The following is a 6,114-nucleotide window of genomic DNA, read 5'->3' on the forward strand; positions in this document are numbered from 1 at the left end:
TGACCTTGGCGTCAGGCTGCAGGTCATAACCTTTGACCTTGGCGTCAGGGTGCAGGTCATAACCTTTGACCTTGGTGTCAGGGTGCAGGTCATAACCTTTGACCTTGGGGTCAGGGTGCAGGTCATAACCTTTGACCTGTGGGCCAGGCTTCAGGTCATAACCTTTGACCTGTGGGTCAGGCTGCAGGTCATTCCCTCCTGGTTTCATGACAATACACACATTCATTCTGACCTTTCACCTTTTGACCCCAGGTCTAATGAGGCACTAATTATTTACCCCTTAAACCCTGGAGTCCCTCAGGGCTCTATACTAGTGGCTGTTCTGTTTCCGATGAAAATAGCCAATCTACAAGTTCAAGGCGTGTCGCTTTGCGACGCGCTTTGAGCTTGTAGATCGGCTATTTTCAGCGAGGGTTTAACCCACAATATGGATGCTGGGGTTTAAAGGGTTAAGGATGCATGATGCAATATGTCACACATCAAAATGGGACGATATTTCTTTATCAAAAATGCATAATGGGACCGAAAGCTCAGATTATGATGACACATTTATTGATGTGCTGGTTGAATGAGCAGGTGTGCAAGCCAGCCAGTCTGTCTGTCTGTCTGGGACTAAATGTCCTAATCATTCATCCAGTCTCTCTGTCTGTCTGTCTGTCTGTCTGTCTGTCTGTCTGTCTGTCTGTCTGTCTGTCTGTCTGTCTGTATGTCTGTCTGTCTGTTTATTTTGTTCACACATAGAACACATACTATCACAGTCATTATATATTGTGTGTGTGTGTGTGTGTGTGTGTGTGTGTGTGTGTGTGTGTGTGTGTGTGTGTGTGTGTGTGTGTGTGTGTGTGTGTGTGTGTGTGTGTGTGAGAGTGTTTGTGTGCGTGCGTGCATGTGTGCGTGCGTGCGTGCATGCACGCGTGTGTGTGCGTGTGTGTGTGTGTGTGTGTGTTTTAGCTCTGACTCCACAGCACCAACTTGTGGACTCATAATTACTCATAATTGTGCTCTTAGTGGACTAATAGGCTCTGTTAGCAGAAATGTTGCTGTTATTTCATAAAAATGTCAGATTATGTTTCTGTAACATACCTGTACACATGATTTTTATTATTTATTTATTTTTATTTTCTTCATGTGTATCATAAATGTGTATAAAGTGTGTAAAAGTGGTAACAGTGTCTATTAGCTCGCAGTGTCTAGTTTAAACATTGTAGGAGGAGATACATTTTAAATCAGGATTTGACAGAGATTACACTTTATTTTTGATAAATCTAAAAAAGTATAAAATATCAGAACTGTATATTTTCCCAAAAATATTATAATTTGTTTTATTACACATTGTTACTTCACTGAACCACGATTATTGTTTTAATGTAAAGTTTCTTAATCAAAGTGATGTCCTGAACTGTTTGAACATACCTTCATTGTTTACCTTCAAATAATAAATAACTTAACCGGTGTCTGTGTGAAATGTGTGACTATTAGACAACATTAACATTTAAAGGGGGGGTTCAGGGAATTAAACTATTTGTTTATAGACATATTATACATGTAGAAGTCATCTCTGAACCCCTGTAAAAATGGAACTTTATATTACAGCATTGTGGAATAAGACCATTTTAGGTTTTTGAATCATATCTGGGGCAACATATTGTCATGCTTTCACCGTCGTTTGTATCACGGTGATAATGTAATATGTAATACATAGGCCACGCCCCTACAGTACTTGGCCAAGAGGGCAGAAAAATATGTATTGGATTTCACACATTTTTAAACATAATTTTTCAAACCTTTCGATTTTTTTCATCATTCAAATTGTGTCTGTTGGCTAATAATACATTACTCTGTGACAAACTGGGAATACACTTGTTATCATATTTATTTGACTGAACTTGGCCTTTAAGGCCATGTTGTCGGACAGGTTTGGACCAACACCCTAAGAATGATTTAAAAAAATAATTCAGATGCTCTAGCTGAAGATCTAAAGGAATGTTCCTACCCTTTCCTCCCTTCCCATTATAGAATATGTTCCATGTCACAGAATGTGCCATCCTTGGAGACAAGGTGGCTTTTAGCTGTACAGTTAGAAGCAGTGTACTGTAAGCGTAGTGAGTGTGTCCATATACCTTATAAAACAATAAAGCCATCCTGTACAGGTGCATGAGCCTCCCTCCATCCCCCTCTTGTACAGTGTCCTGCATGTCAGCCAAGATTAACCCAAACATGAGCCTGTCTTCCGAGTGTTCCTTGACATGGTCTGAATTACTGTGATTGTGCACTATGGGCTCCCTCATGGTGCTATAGTCATGTGTTAGGCCATGCTTTGATAGCTCATGCCGTGACCGTGTCTTGGCAAACATGTACAACCAGCTGCTCTACAGGGAAACTTGGTTTTCTCTGGTGGCTCACAAATACTATCTGCTTTATCAAGGTCTTTAAACAAAGCAAATGTTTCGATGACCTCTCCAACAGTGTGGTTCAGTCAACTCCTTTTCTCTTCCTCTGTGCCTTGTAACATCAGGTATCAGACCATCGGGAACATCTGTGGAAATATGTAAAGCACATTGTGTTATAGGAATTGTGCATGCATGTACTTACTTTAGTTGTTAAATAATTGGTTAGAATGAGGCTTTTCAATTAAGTTAAAGGGGTACTTAAGCCATAAGACAAATAAATTGATTAAGGAGAAAGGCTTCTTTTTATTTTTCTATGGAAATAATGTACTTGTGTTCCAAAAGTTTAATACAATTTACAGTCAAAGTTAAAGTGATAGTTCGCCTATTTTATAAACCAGGGGTGCCCAAAAGGTAGATCGTGATCTACCAGTAGATCTCAAAGGCTGTGCAGGTAGAACACATGACATGCCCCTAAAATATATATATTGTTAAAATCATCACAAAACCACTTTTGGCATCCGTCAATAAAGGGCACTTGATTAACATCAAGAAGGGCCCAACATCTCCCTTCATGGCTTCCAAAGTAGGCAAATTGGGGCCAATGCTTTGTTTTCATAGCATTACAAAGAACCAGAAAACCTACCACTTACATTCCATTAAGATTTTCTTCCCGCACTATTTCCCATTCCATGTGTGTGTAATGCCAGTGCCGCTATTCCAAAGCCCCCTCACGTACATTGTTTTGGGTGGGTAGATCACGTTGAGCTGGTCATTCTAAAAGTAGCTCTCAAGTCAAAAAAGTGTGGGCAGACTGGGCACCCCTGTTATAAACGCAGCTGTGTGGAGTACTCACCAGTAATGGACTTGTTCTAAGGGCATGAATTGGTTAGCTGAATCCCCTGGACAGAACTGTGGTCATTTTTGTGCTGAATTAAAAGTAGTTCCATTGAGTTGCTACTAGAACCTATTTTTTGTAATAAACTAATCCACAAAACCGCCGTCATTATTATTGTTGACCTATTTCTACTTCTACGAGTAATGCTCGTTCAACTTTGACCCCTCTGTAACATGGTACTATTTCTTCTCTTGAGTAGATCACTGCGCCGCACTATAACTCTATGGCGCCGCATCACTCATGGCGTATGCTCTGTGCTTCTGTGAGCTGCTGCAGCACACTCTGTTTATTTGTTGTGTGGTCGCTGCTGATCGCTCCTACCAGCTAGCCTTGAATAGCAACTTAGCTAACCTTTATCTGCCATTGCTAACACAAGGGAGATATATCCACGCATTTCTGGGTAACAGAAAAAAAACTTCTTCACCGTTTTCCCAAGGATAAAGACAGCCAGCGAGTTTTCCCCTCTGGTCCCGTATCTAACACTACGCTATGTCACTGGTGAGCACTTGCGCTCTGAGCCGCGGCAGCACAGGCTGCTCAGCCTCTTGTCTGTAGTAAAAATAAAATATACAGTTTCACTACTCACCCAAAAAAAAGGCGGTTCTAAGATGTCGAAAGCCTACTGTCCTTAGTGGCAACACTCGTAGCCCCCCATCTCACGTCTAAAATACACATTTGGTCCAGAAAAGAACATATTTCACTGGAAGTTTTAGCTACTCCACACCGCCCTCTACAGATCTTGTCAATAGAAAAGTCCATTGACCAGATATTGCTTTCGGGTGAAATATATTTTCTTTTATGGCAAAAAGTGCTTTTTATACGTGACATTTAGACAGATTGCCCCCACTTCTGAAAGTAGGCTTTTTACTCTATGGAGATGTCTTTGTTTTGGTGAGAAGCGAAACTGTACTTTGTATTTTTACTACAGAGGAGAGGGTGCGCAGGCTTTCCTAAAGCGCAAGGGCTCATCGGTGACATAGCGCTACGCTATGGACCAGAGCTACCGATTTCCGAGGGTAAAACAACACTGGACTAATAAAATATATCGTCTGTACCATTGGTTCTCAATAGTTAGGACCGAAGGCAAGATTTCAGCTTTCAAGAGCGACCAGGCAGCTATCAGTTCAGACTGTTTTGGGGGCGTGTGCTGCGGCTGCCGCGGGATGCGCCCGTTGAGTTCCAATCCAATCCAATCCACTTTATTTATATAGCACATTTTAAAAACAGAGTTTACAAAGTGCTGTACATAGAATCACGGCTAAATACACAAAGGATAAGATACAAAAAAGCAACAAAACATAAAATACAGTAAAAAGAGCAGTAGAAAAAACACTGACAATAAAAGACGCAGCTGCGTCAAACAGTGAAAATAATAAGCAAAACAAGACCATATGAACTCTCAACTGGAATTAAAAGCCAGGGCGTACAGGTGTGTCTTCAGACGAGATTTAAAGATCTCGATGGTGGGGGCCAGTCTGACTTGGTAGGGGAGTGTGTTCCATAAGGTGGGACCTGCGACTGAAAAAGCTCGGTCGCCTCTGGTCTTTTTTGTTTTGCCCTTTGGGGGCTCCAGTTTCAACTGGCCCGTGGAGCGCAGAGACCTTGGAGGGTTGTAGACCTCCAAGAGGTCTGCAAGGTATTGGGGTGCCAACCCATTCAATGATTTAAAAACAAACAAAAGGATCTTGAAATCAATTCTGAACTGAATGGGGAGCCAGTGAAGAGAAGACAGCACTGGTGTGATGTGGTCACGACTGCAGGTTCCTGTAAGGAGCCGCGCTGCAGCGTTTTGTACTAACTGTAACCGTGCAATGGATGCTTGGTTTAAACCAACATAAAGTGCATTACAGTAGTCTAAACGAGTGGAAATGAAGGCGTGGATGACACGCTCAAAGTCTCTAAAAGAAAGCACAGACTTTATTTTAGCGAGCAACCTCAGGTGATAAAAACTGGAACTGACCACAGCGCTTATTTGTTTGTCAAGTTTTAGCGCATTGTCCAACTTGACGCCCAGGTTGGAAACAACTGGTTTAACATAGGGCTGCAGTGCACCTAAGTCAGCAGGTATAGCACCAGGGCCATTGGGTCCAAACACTATGACCTCTGTTTTTTTCTCATTTAGACACAGGAAATTAAAAGCCATCCATGCCTTTATGTCATTTAGACAGTCAAGAAGAGGAGTCAGAGAGCTGTTGCTTTTCTTTTTTAGGGGCATGTAAATTTGGGAGTCGTCCGCATAGAGATGATAGGAGATGCCGTGTTTTTTAAAGATTTCTCCCAGGGGGAGAAGGTATAGGGAGAACAGTATAGGCCCCAGGATCGAGCCCTGAGGGACCCCGGAAGACAGGGGGGTGGAGGAGGATACACAGTCTCCATATTTAACTGAAAAACATCTCTCAGAAAGGTAAGACGAGAACCAATCTAAAGCAGAGTCCCTAACACCAACACAATGTTCTAATCTTGAAATTAGGGTTTTGTGGTCCAGGGTGTCGAAAGCAGAGGATAAATCCAAGAGCAGCAAAATCGCAGAATCACCAGAGTCAGTGGTCAATAGGACATCATTTAGAACCCTCGACAATGCTGACTCTGTACTGTGAAACGCTTTAAAACCTGATTGAAATATGTCAAAGATGTTATGTAGCTGGAGAAAAGACTGTAATTGTACCAAGACAGTTTTTTCAAGGATCTTTGAAATAAATGGAAGTTTAGAGATAGGTCGGTAATTTGCCAAGACAGAGGTATCCAGGTTTGGTTTTTTAATTAATGGTGTCACAACTGCCTTTTTGAAGTACACTGGTACAACACCTGAAACAAGACTGCTATTAATGA

This window comes from Nannobrachium achirus, assembly GCF_963921795.1.
Source record: "Nannobrachium achirus genome assembly, chromosome: 7".
Classification (NCBI taxonomy): Eukaryota; Metazoa; Chordata; class Actinopteri; order Myctophiformes; family Myctophidae; genus Nannobrachium; species Nannobrachium achirus.